This window comes from Trachemys scripta, chromosome 4 (genome assembly GCF_013100865.1).
Source record: "Trachemys scripta elegans isolate TJP31775 chromosome 4, CAS_Tse_1.0, whole genome shotgun sequence".
NCBI classification, from domain to species: Eukaryota; Metazoa; Chordata; order Testudines; family Emydidae; genus Trachemys; species Trachemys scripta.
In genome coordinates this window covers 8,063,752-8,076,718 of record NC_048301.1, presented here as the reverse complement: position 1 = coordinate 8,076,718, position 12,967 = coordinate 8,063,752, and positions in this window count along the sequence as shown.

Genomic DNA, 12,967 nt, shown 5'->3' with positions numbered 1-12,967 from the left:
TAAGCCTGGATCAGCTGGGAAGGAAAAGCGCCAGCTCCCACTTCAGCAGCCTCTGAGCCTAACCTGCCCCAGCTGGTGTTAAGGGGGTGGGGTTTCTGTATGGCCCAGTGCATCCTGGGCATTGTGACATCACAGAAGCCGATAAAAGGGCTGGTGCAGCCACACCAGTGGAAGCAGTAGGGGTCTCTCTGGTTGTGGGGGCACAGCTGGTTCTTAGAGGACCACTGGCTCCTTGAGGAATCCAAATGGGGAGGGAGGCAGATGGCTGCACCTTAAAGATGGCCTGGGGTGGGGGTTCAAGACTGGGAGTAACACTAATCCTTGTACCACTCCCCGATCTGCCTAGCCCCATTAGTTCTACACAGCCCCACCCCTGGGGAAGGGCTCAGCGACTGACAGACCAGAGTGAGGCCTGGAGCGTTGGAGGGGCGCTTCTCCCGCCCTATATCGGTGCCCATCCCCATGGCCTCTGAGCACCTCCTCTGCCGCTTCTGCTGCCATCGCTGGGCCCAGAGCCGGCCAGTGCTGCTGCTCCCTGGGCACTGCCAGCTGCACTGCTCCCACTCCCAGGCCCCAACAGGATTGGGATAAAGAGGCCAAATCAGCGGCTGCTAAAAAAGGGTGGAACTCCACTGACGTCGATGGAGCTGCCCCGAGCAGCCCAGCAAGGAACGCTGGGTGACAGATCAGGCGACGGGAGAACTGGGAGAAGAAAAACCAGGCCAGGGAGAGGGGGGCGAAACAGGCAGGAGAAAGGGCTTCTCAGCCCCTAGTGCTAACACAGGCCTGCGTGCTCACTCTGACAGTCGCAGGGGGGCTGGGTCCCTCTGTTAACCCTTCCAGCACCAGAGCCGGGAATTCACTCATCTCCTGTTGTTTGCCAAGGGTAAATGGTTAAGGTTTGGCAAAGTCATAAGGGACTGAAACCAGACTCTTCTGGTGGAACGTGTGAGCTGACAATACTGCCTAGATCTCTCTGCCTGTGGCAGGGGTTTGGTTCGTTGGAAGGTTTGAAAGCCTGGAAATTCTAAGTTTGTGGAAACAACCTTAACTCTGCCCCCATATTCCAAAACACTCTCCATGTATCTGCTTTCTAATGGTAAGTCTTAGTCAATTGTTACCAATACCTGGGGCCAGGTTCTCAGCTACAGCAGGACAGCAAGTCAGCCGGGGCTGCAACGGTCACCTATGTACTCCCTCCCCGGAACCCCCTGCCACCCATTTGGAGGGCTGATCTCTCGGCATCGAGGTACAGCAGCCTGAGAAGTGCTCTAACTCACCGGTTCTCAATCCGAGGTACGCAGAGATCTTCCGGGGGTACAGCAACTCATCTAGCTATTTGCCTCGTTTTACAACAGGTGACATAGCGAAGTCAGAACAAACTAAAATTTCATACAATGACTTGTTTATACTGCTCTGTGTAGTCTCCACTGAAATGTAAGTACAGTATTTATACACCAATTGATTCATTTAAGAAGTGTATGGTAGCAATGAGAAAGTCGGCCATTGTTCAGTACTAGTGCGCTGGGCCACTTTGGTATTTTTAGCGCTGATTGTGTAAGCGAGTGGTTTTGAAGTGCGGTGAGACTTGGGGTCCGCTAGACAAATCAGACTCCCGAAAGGGGGACGGTAGCCTGGAAAAGTTGAGAGCCGCTGCTCCAACTTACAGTGGCTGCTAATGGCCACAAGGGGCCGACATTGCAACCATGGATTGGTGTAGCTGAAGTGTCTGTTGGCCACCTCCCCTTTCTTTGCTACACCGGCCGGGTGGAACGGGGCGGGCAGTGGTGTCAGAGTCTCTGCCACACTGCGAGCTGATCTTACCAGCTCCAGGTAAATAAGCTTTTGGGCCATTGCTTATCACACAGATCAGTTGCATCTCCCTGTGTTGCCTTGTCCCTCCCCCACAGTCTGTTTGTTGGCTCATCTTGTACTTAGATTGTAAGCTCCAGGGGGCAGGGCCCATCTCTTTGTGCTATGTTTGTACAGCGCCTAGCGCAACGGGGCAGCGGCAATGCAAATAATAACTCAGAACATGCTAAAGCCCATTGCTACCCTTGTATCCCCGTGGCCGGGGGCGGGGCGGGGGGGATCAGCTGTATCACAGCAATCAGTGGTACAGGGAGTGCGGCTCATCTCTACGGGTCTGATTGGGAGTGAAATCAGGAGTCGCAGCGCTTTCAAACGCCTGGAAGTGAGATCAGAATCTGGCCTAATTGATTTACCCTGGGGCAGCCCTTTAGAGCAACGAACCTGTAGAGCCCCTTGTTTGTAGGAAGGCAGCGTAAAGGGCTGGCAAAGCCCACGTACCTGGCACTCATTGTGAAGAGCACCGCAGGGTACCTCCCCCCTGGCTGGCTTCCAGAGTCCAGGCTGCAGCCCGAGCAGGAAAATCTATGCTGCTATTATTAGCCCTGTAAGCCCAAGTCCATTGACCCCGGCTCAGAGTCGGTGCCACAGGTTTTTCTTTGAAGTGTAGACACACCCTGGTTTGGGGCCTGGTGAGCCAAACACTGCAGAAGGGGCCCGCCCCCAACTCGTCTCAATCAAATGCTTTTATATCTATAACTAAATGAAAGGACCAGCTGCTGGGTCACCTCTCTGCACTCCTCTCCCCCACCTGCACTAACGGGGAACAAGAGATCTCTGGCGATGTATTCAGTGACCTCAGGACTTACCAAGGAAGGGAAGAAAAGGGCCTTGGTCTCTTTGTAAAGGGAGAATAGGAAAATAAACAATGTTTGGTCCAGATTCTGCCCTGAGTTACACACCAGCTGATTTGCAAACAGGTATGTAGGCTCACACATGTGCACGCACCCATAGATTCCCTTTGCTTCACTCCCCTCTGCAACCTTTTGCCAAATACGGATGTCTAGGCCATAACCTGTACATAATCAGCAGGGGCCAAGGAGAGAACACAGCCCCAAAGCCGTGTCTAGCCCCCGACACATTCCAAACAGCAACGAGCAGGCAGGGCTGGGGGAAGAGAACAGCAGAAGGAGAAGGAGGGAAGGGGAGAAATGTGTGTGGCTGGTGGGAGGGGAGGACAGGAAAGGACGGGCAGATGGGCTCTCTCAGGTATGCCCAGGGGAAACACCATGGCAAGGTTTGCCATAGGTTGGAGAACGAAGGGGCGTCAAGAGGGTGGACATGACAGACTCCCCCTGTCCTAGTGAGGTTCCAGCTTCCAGCATAGACAATTTGCAGGCCCTGGTGCAGAGGTCAGGCCAGGATGGGAAGAGGACATACGGGGGATGAGAAGCTGTGGCTGACGCACCAACTCCAGCTGTTCTGTGCTGGCATAATGGCCCACAGCCAGCCTCTGCAAGACACCTCAATATAGAGCAGCCCGGGAGCTGCTCTAAGCTGGGAGGTGGGTCATGGCTGCACAGGCCCTGACATTGGGAGGCACAAAGTTGGCTCCTTTCTTCTCCCCGCTCTTTTCCTGCCCCCAGCGCAGGAAGGGCGCAAGGCAAAGTGGCTCCCTGCAGCTGGCCCTGCCTCCTTGTGCGTGGGACGACGATTTAGTGCTATGGATTGTCTTATCAAAGGCAGGTTCACACTCCTTCCTCCCCAGTTTGGCTTTTGCATCTTCTACCTTTATTAGAACCTTGTGGTCAAGGGCACAAGGTGAGACCCAGCCAGAGTCCTTCGTGCCCAGCCACACTTTGTGCTGACGTGCGCGAGTGACAAAAATGACCTCAGGGAAACGCTGCCCCGCAGCGGGTGCAACAAATCACAACAGACGGAGTGCCTGGAATTTCAGCCCGGCTCCGAAATCCGAGCTCCCCCTCGCGGAGCAGGGAACTGCGCTAGCAGCACACGGGGCCTGGGCAGGAGACAAGGGGTTAACGCTCACCAGCCTGGAGACCTGCTCTGACAGCACAGCCCCGACAGGCTGACCAGGAAAACAGGCCCAAGGGACTTTTAATACAGTGATGTGGCGAACACCAGTGATGCCGTTAAAGGGCCAGATGCTGTCCTCACTCCCACCTGTGGCCCCTGCTGGATCCAGTTACAGGGATGCCATCTGCTGGTTTGCGATGCACGGCGGGAAAGGGCTCCCAGAGGCGTTTTTGTTAACGGCCACACATCAGCACCACTCCCACGCCAGGGCTAGGGCTCCTGGCTGAGTCTCGCCTGCTGCTGGCCACCTGCCTGGAGAAGCTGCAAGAGCCAGACAGTAACTCAGGGGGCCAGATCCTCAGCGGATACCAATCAGCAGATCTTGCCTGACTTCAGTGGAGCTTTGCTGCTCGACACCCGGGGAGGATCTGGCCCAAGAGGTACAAAACTGCCTTCGGTCTGAGTCACTGGAGAGCTGAATCCCCCTGGAGCGCTGGCTGCCTGGGGTGTGGGCAGCCTTCTTGCCAGATGGGCTGCTCTCCATGTTCAGGGGAAAAACAAAGCCTGTAGAATAATAACCCCCCCCTTAGACCAACTGGTGTTTAATCAGTTCAGAGGTACAGTCCTCTCTCCACACCCCCACTGGACTGCATCTTCCCCTCCTCTCCGATCATGGCCCAAGTGGTGTCCTTGTTTTTACTGTTCCTGCTTTTCTACAGTCTCTCCTTTCTTAACCCATCTTTTCCTTCGCTCTCCCAAGCCCACGCGGTGGTTGTCCCAGTTGGCATGTCACACAGCTCGTCTTTGCTACAGGACTTCGGCCTATCGATCACTCATAGATCATTCCCGTTAGAAACACAACAGAACTACATGTTGAAGAGGGATAGCGGGACACTCACAGATCTGAATGTTGTTTAACCAGGAACTTAACCTTATTGACACAGTTGTAAGGATAAAAGTCAACACAGCCCACAGAGACAGGGGTCTGATCAGGGAGCTGGAGTGTTAGATTAAGTCCAGAGGAATTAATGGGCAGAGTGTATGTGAAGCTGTCAAAGGGAGCCCGTCTCAATTCCCTTCTCTGCCAGAGACTTCTGGTGTGACCTTGGGCAAGTCACTTTGTCTGTGATCTGTGCAATGGGGATAAGAGCCCTGCCTGGCCGGGGAGTTGTGAGGATAAATACAGCCAAGATTGTGAAGCGCTTTGGGATCTCCTGATGAAAAGAGCTGGTGGTATTTTTATTATTGCTTGGTCTACCATCTGGTGCTGAAAATGCATCACCTCCACCTATGCACCATACCTGTCCATGCACGCCACTTCTCTAGAGCTGGCCTGTCACGTGCATCAGCCAGGAAATTCAAGGGTACAATTCCTTCGCTTGTTTCCATTTCACACAGATGCCCTGTTAAGGCCTGGCCATCCACAGCCCAGAGAGTTATTGATATCCCACGGACTCGAGGGCTCTCCCAGTCTGCGTTTCCTGCTAAACCATAACTAGCATGTTTCTGATTCTGGTGCATGTCATAAAGAAACCCACCATATTGTTGCATTGATGTCCCTGAAGCTGTTTTGCCTCATTTAAAGTTAATACTAACAGCAGGAAGAGTCATTCTGAGGCGCCTTAAGAATTCTGCCCTATACGCACAAGCTACTTACGTTATCATCACTTTCTACCTAAAGCACAGAGCAGAAAACGCTGGGGGCGTAGGTTCTGCTAATGGGCCAGCCCCTGGCCAGACTCATTATTTAAGGGTCCCTCCCCTCCATTGGTCCCAGGAACGCTAGTGATTGCCAGCCGCTGAGGAGCTGCCCCAGATCACCTTGCTGAGTTATTGAATCGTAGGACTGGAAGGGATCTCAAGAGGTCATCTAGTACAGGCCCCTGCCCTCATGGCAGGACTGAGTATTATCTAGACCTTGATGGTTCCGGCAAGAATTAGAAGTAGTCTCATTGATAGGAAGTTCCATCGATGCCTCACCCATGTAAGGGTCTGTCTACACTGCACTGTAAACCCAGGCTCAGATTTGGGTTTAGGCCCAACGGCCCCTACCCTCCACGCACAGATCTGTCTGACCCGGGTCAGCAAGCACCCAGAACCCAGGTCCTAGGACTCAGCCATGGGGTAGGGCTGAGCCCGAGTCCTACTGAGTGTTGTGCCCACGCCCTGTCATTCTGGAGTGTGGACGCACCTCAAGCCACAGACCCAAATCACCTCTTACTCAGAAGAAATGCACTGTCCCCCTGCAAAATAAGGTCGCAGAGCTGTCATCGAACATAGACCCATAGGGTTAGGGGGGACGGCAAGGGTCATCTAGCCTAACCCCCTGCCCAGATGCAGGATTGTCCCCGGGACTGAAACAGGTTCATTGCTTGCAGGAAGACGTGTAGCTTCAGAAGCGTCTATTGTATAGCGATGTCAAGAAGCAGGTGTTCCAGGGGAATGTTACGCCTCAGGAAGGCAATGGTGCTCTTTAAACAGTTCTGAGGACATCGATCAGGTTCAGGGAGTGGAATTCAGAGTCATCTCCTGTGCTAGGATCTCATTTTCGGTCAGAGCATCATGAAAAGGCTATTTTTGGCCTCAGCAGGTGAGATGCCAGGGGAAAAAACAACACTTTCTTTGCCATGTTGCGCCACCCAGACTTCAAGCTTGAGCCAAACCTTCATGGGCCGTGCATGCCCATCCCTGCAGCGTAGGCAGATTCACTGTCCCCGAGGCTTGCTTGCTTGAGCTCATCAAAACATCCAGACTTGGTTGGATATGGTTTCTTGAGGCAAAGAAAACAAGACAAAAAACTATATTTGCTTAAACTCATTAAGCAAGCAAATGCTTTGTTCAGGAGCCAGGAGTCCCGTTCACCCAGCCGCAATCAGGGCTGGCGCTAACTTTTTTGCCGCCCCAAACAAACAAACAGTCCTCTTGTGGAGCGCCGCGCCGCCAATCCCCCCAGCCCCTCGTGGAGCGCCGCGCTGCCAAACATGCCAGCCCCCAACGGAGCGACGCCGAACCCCCCAGCCCCCCGTGGAGCGCCGTGCCGCTGAACCCTCCCGCTGCCACACACACCTCCCGCGAAGCGCTGCCGAACCCCCCAGCCCCCCGCGGAGTGCCGCTGAACACCCACCCCCACCACAGAGCAGCGTGCCGCCGAATCCTCCCGCCGCCACACACACCTCCCACCGAGCGCCGCTAAACACCCCCACCACCGAGCCCCCACCGCCGAGCACGTGCTTGGTCGGCTGGTGCCGGGAGCCGGCCCTGACGCTGGCTAAGAGGGGCAAAAGTGACAAGTGATTTTGCAGGTGCCTCCACTCAGCTGAATGTTCAGACTTTGGGTGCTCAGTATTTTCAGAAGCTCAGGCCTCTATATACTCAAAGCTTGGCCACCCTCATTTTTAACAAGGATGTAGGTCAGCATAGGCCGTGATCGCCTGAGCCGTTCCATCACACGGAAGCCAGTGGACAGACCTCTGGAGAAATGGGGAAAAGCCGAAATGCAAAGCACGCAATGTGCCATTGGGTTAGTCGATTGCTCTCTAAGCCCCTGTAAAGCTGCCATGCATGCAATGGTATCGGCGTATTGCGGCCAGGGCCGGCTCCAGGCACCAGCTGACCAAGCACGTGCTTGGGGTGGCACCTGGTAAGGGGCGGCCAATCTTGGGGTGGCGGGAGGCGCTCAGGGTTTTTTGTTTGGGGGGGGTTCAGTTGGGTGGCGCTGGGGGGGGGGGGGGGGGGGGGGGGCGGGCGGGGGGGTCTGGCGTGTGCGGCGGCGCAGCGCGCTGGGGGGGTTTGGTGGCACGGCGCTCCGCAGGGGGCTGGGGGGGCGTGCGGCAGCGCTCCGTGGGGGGCTGAGGGGTTCGGCGGCGCTCCGTGAGGGGCTGGCATGTTCGGCGGGGCGGCGCTCTGCGGGGGGTTGGGGGGGGTTGGCGGTGCGGGGGGGGGGGGGGTTGGCGGTGCGGCACAGCGGCGCAGCACTGAGGGGGTGTGTTATGGCGGCGCTATGGAGGGCGGCACTCTTTTTTTTTTTCGCTTGGGGTGGCAAAAAAAGTTAGAGCCGGCCCTGGCCAGCGTGCACCGCTTCTAAGGCACAACGTAACTTCTATGCAGTGTCTGGATTTGGGTACCGGCCTCTCACAACTGACCTACTGGGAGGCAGATACTGTTACGGTGCCAAGATGATCCGAGCGTTAGGCAGAGGGACTGAGAGCTGAACATTCTTAGCAGCTAGGAGTCCGCTAGCACCTTAAAGCCTAACAGATTTATTTGGGCATAAGCTTTCGTGATGCTTTCAGATGCAAGAAGTGTTTTTTTACCCACGAAAGCTTATGCCCAAATAAATCTGTTCGTCTTTAAGGTGCCTCCTTGTTGTTTTTGTGGATACAGACTAACACGGCTGCCCCCTGATTCTTAGCAGCTGGTTGTCATTTCCAAGGGGCTGTTACCATCAGCATGAAAAGTAGAGGTCCCTGTTGCATACCCTTGCCTCAGTGTCCCCAAGGCCCCTCTATTGACTGTGTGCTGGTGCCTGCCTTTGCAGCAATGGCTACATTAATGACACGGGTAAAATCCATTCAGGCATTAGAAAGATTTGCGCCTTCCAGCCATAGCCCCTATGCGCAGAAGAGGGAATACAATGGAACTGCTGATACGGAATGACCCCTAAATCAGCGACAGTCCACGTAGCTTTCCATGCTCTAGCGCCGTGGTCTTCATTCATACCAAACGCCCATTGAAGTCAGGGCGCAGCCTGGGCCCCAAACAATGGAGGCTCCCAAAACCACTCGTTGCTCTTGCCGATCTCAGCCAGTATGTGCAGGTTCGAAGTGGCAGCGCCACTCCCCTCGAAGTCAGGGGAGTTTGGGAGGAGTGAGAACTCAGGATTTTTGGAGGCGGGGGGGGGAGGAAGAGGAGAGGCTTGTGTTTGGGTATAGAGCTTGGTGATATTTTTCACACAAAACATTTTCGGTGAAAAAAAATGCAGCTTCAGATCAACAAACCTTTCCTGCAGTCATGTCAATTTTGGTGACTTGATTCAGTAAAAAAAGCAAACAAACACCCCCCCCCCCCCAAAACCCCCAAACCAACCCCTCTAAACAAGTTTTCAAAAAAGTAAAACCCATTTCACGTCAACATCTTCTACATGCTACATTTCAATGCTGATTTGAAACGACTGCTCCTTTCCAAATGACCAATTTCATTTAAAATATAATTAAAAGAAAAAAAAAGTGTTTTGTATGACGCCGAACAATGTTTGTTGATGTTTTGATTCACCAAAAATAATTTTTAAAAAATTGTTCTTGAGTCAATCCCAAAGTAATTCCCCTCCCCCTAGAATTGCCATTGGGGCCCGGTCCATAGGGCGAGCTCTTGGACACTACAGTAAAACAAATCATGATGAATAATTACGCTCATAGCTCTATTTGGGCATACCCTACATCTTGTCATGTAATTGCACACGCACACACACAGAGTTCATTGTTTAGGATCTTTAGTTTATTTTTATACACAAATGGTTGTTGCACACAAAAAAACCCCTGCTTCAGAGAGGCGCGGGGGCCAGAATTTGATTGTTGCCCCAGAGAACCTGGCTTGTGGACCTTGCAAGTGGGTTAATCATAGAACTGTAGGGGAGAAGGGACCCTGAGAAATCATCAAGTCCAGCCCCCTGGGCGGGGCAGGACCAAAGGGCCAGCCCATGCCCTGGAGATTTCTGGATTACGCCTCCTCCACTCTGACCCTCGTTGTAAAAGGGATTAGCGCCTGCTTCTATAGCGTGACCCTTTGGACAGCTCTCTGTGGGGTCAGGATCCTCGTGGGGGATGGGCCAGGGAGTCCACAGAGAAGATGGCCGGTGGCCTTTTATTAGGGTTGCCAACTTTCTAATTGCTGAAAACACAACACCCTTGCCCTGCCCCGCCTCTGCTCATTCCTCTCCCCCCTCCTCTCCATCGCTCTCTCCACCCCCCACCTCACTCACTCCCCCTTTGCCCAGGAATCACCTGCTTCCTGCAGACACAGGCTGGGAGGAGCCGAGATGGAGCTCCCCGATCGGCTCAGCAAAGGAGCCTAGGTAACCAACTCGCAGCCTTTTAACACTCCCCTTCCCCATTCTCTCTCTTTCAATGTACAACTGGACTGAGCTTTTCCTGATTTCACTTAATCTCCCCACTGACATCTAATTAAATCAGAGCCTGGTAACATCGTACAGAGGAAAACGACGGTGAGATTTTATTGTTCGATTGGCTCTGATCTGGGCAACACGATTTGCAAAAACGCAAGGTAGATGTTTAATTACAATTTTTCCAGGCATAACAAAAAGCATTAGAACAGACTCAATAAAGGTTTATTGAAACCTAATAATGTATCCAGTCTAAGGGAGCTAGGTAAAACCTTTCAAACCTCCCTGCCTGAAATCAGGCATCTCCACTGGACACCTTAATAAAGCAAAGTAGGTTTTCAGGGGTGCCGAGCACCCACAAAAACCTCTGAAAACCAGGTTGCTTTTTTGTGTGCGCTTTAATACACAGTTAGGAGCCAAGTTTTAAATTATTGGACGTCACTGGATGCTGCATTATCATTTCTTACAAACTTTGCATCTTCTTTACATGTCAGAAGTTAAAAAAACCGGCAAGAAATTCCCTACAACAGGATCATATTCGTTTTTCTGTACTACATGGACTCTGAATACAAGATATCCATTGTTCAAACCTTTGCTGAGTGTTGTGTCGGAGAAGTCGGGCCAGGGCCGATCAGGGCACAGTGGGGCAGAGGGAGGGGTCGGTCCCCAGAGCAAGGGGGCAGGGAGGGGTTGGTCCCCGACTCTGTAGCAAGGAGGAGCCAGGCCAGGTCAATTGGGGCATGGTGGGGCAGAATGGGGAGCGGACAAGATCCCCCCTCCAGGTGGTGGCACCTATCTCTTGGAGCCCCATCTGGAAGCAAACCACTGGCTTTATCAAGCATCAGCAGCTGCTCTTCCTGCTCCCCAGTGGCGGAGGCTGGTTACTGCGGCCAACTGGATGCTGCCAGGTTCCCTTTTCAACCAGACGTTCAGGTTGAAAATCGGACACCTGGCAACCCTACCTTTTCCCAAGGAAAAGTAATGCAGCTCTAAGGCCTCCCGCTGTGGAGGGTGCAGGATCCAGACACAGCCAGGGAGGCAATCAGATCCACTGAGGCTGCATCAAGAGGTGGAGGGGAAGATGTAACGACCGTGGGTAGGGCATGGAGGCCGAGGGGCCCGGATCATACGGGCCTGTCTGCAAGTCTGTGAGGATTAGCAGTTTGGGGACAGAGCTGAGGTTCATTGTAGGGACGGAGGAATGCGGGCCCCCTGAAGAGGGGGAACTGGAAGGGGGGGCTGTCCTCCTGCAGGTTTCACTGGAGGAGGATACGCCCGCTGGGGGAATTCCGTGTAATCCCTAGGGAACGTTCACACCATGTTGGACAAGGCGCCGCTCTCCAATCCAGCGTGGTGTCCCGGCTGCTGCGGGACAGCCCTGCACTCACACAGCAGGGGTGCCGGAGTCTGTTCAAGGGGCACAGAGCGTTGTTCTCACTCGGTGGAAGGAAGGAGCACACATGAGAGCTGAGAGCAATCCAGATAGGATGGGTGGGCTGCAGTTAGACCACTAGCCTGGGCCTCAGGAGGGCTCAAATCCTGTTCTGCTGCTGACATCTTGCGTGACCTCGGGCAAGTCATTTAGGCCCAGCTTCTCAAAGGTGTCTCAGCCCCTAGCTCCCACCCCATTGGCTTCGGTACTAATACATCTGGGCCTTAGTTGGTCCGTGCCTCAGTTTCCCTAGATAATGGGGATAGTAGTTCTGCCCTCCTCGTGTGCAGAGGGGGAGTTGTGAGGATGACAGATGGTGAGGCGCTGAGACATCACGGTAATGTGGCCAAGAACCATAGATAGCAATGACTGGGCCTATGGCTATCCGCCCTTTCTGAAGCGCTGACCTGACACAGCGTACGTCTGCCATCTGCGGTGACCTCTACTTCTACTAAAATGGCCTTTGCTCTGGAGACATTTCTCTGTTCCTGAATCAAATGGGGTACATCACATGACACAACACACCTGCTACCCATAAGCTATTCCTCCCCCCTCCAGACATTATCTGATGCGATGGGAGCACTTCAATAAATCATGCGCCAGGAGTTCTCAGCACTGGCATAAGATGCTGGATTGGTTGAAATGTCATTTATGTTCAGGAAGGAAGGAACCTACCCCCCTCCTTGGACTCAGTCCCACAGGTGCCAGAGCAGAGCATCAGAGCTACTGAAGAAGGAATCTGTGAGCCAAAGGAAATCTCTACTCTACGAAGCTCAACGTTACACAGATGGAACCCCAAAGGATGTTGTAGAATTCACAGATGTTAAGATCAGAAGAGACCTTTTCTCATTTGACCTCCCATGTACGACAGACTAGAGAATTTCACCCACTTACCCTCTATTGCGCCCAAAAACTTGTGTTTGGTGAAAGCATCTCTTCCCGGAAGACATCCAATCTTGAAAACACCAAAGGATGGAGAATCCACCACTTCCCTTGGTAGTTTGTTCCCGTGGTTAAACACCCTCACAGTTAAAAATGTGCAGCCTTATTTCCAATTTGAATTTGTCTGGCTTTACCGTTCAGCTATTGGTTCTTGTTTTGCCTTTCTCTGCTAGATTACAGAACCCTTTAGAGCCCAATATCTTCACGGATTCCAAGGCCAGAAGGGACCATTGGGATCATCTAGTCCAGGGGTGGGCAAACTATAGCCCATGGGCCACAACCGGCCTGCCCAGCCCCCAAGCTCCTGGCCCAGGAGGCTACCCCCGGCCCCTCCCCCTGCTGTTCCCTCTCCCCCGCAGCCTCAGCTCGCTCCACCGCCGCCGGCGCAATGCTCTGGGCAGTGGGGCTGCGAGCTCCTCGCCTAACCCGGTGCGCTGTGCGGTGGCGTGGCTGGCTCCAGCCGGGCGGCGCGGCTGTAGCGCCACCAGCCACTGGTGCTCCAGGCAATGTGGTAAGGGGGCAGGGAGCAGGGGGGGCTGGAGAGAGGGCAGGGGAGTTTGGGGTGGTGGTCAGGGGGCGGGGGTGTGGATAGGGGGCGGGGCAGTCGGGGGGGAACAGGGGGTTGAATG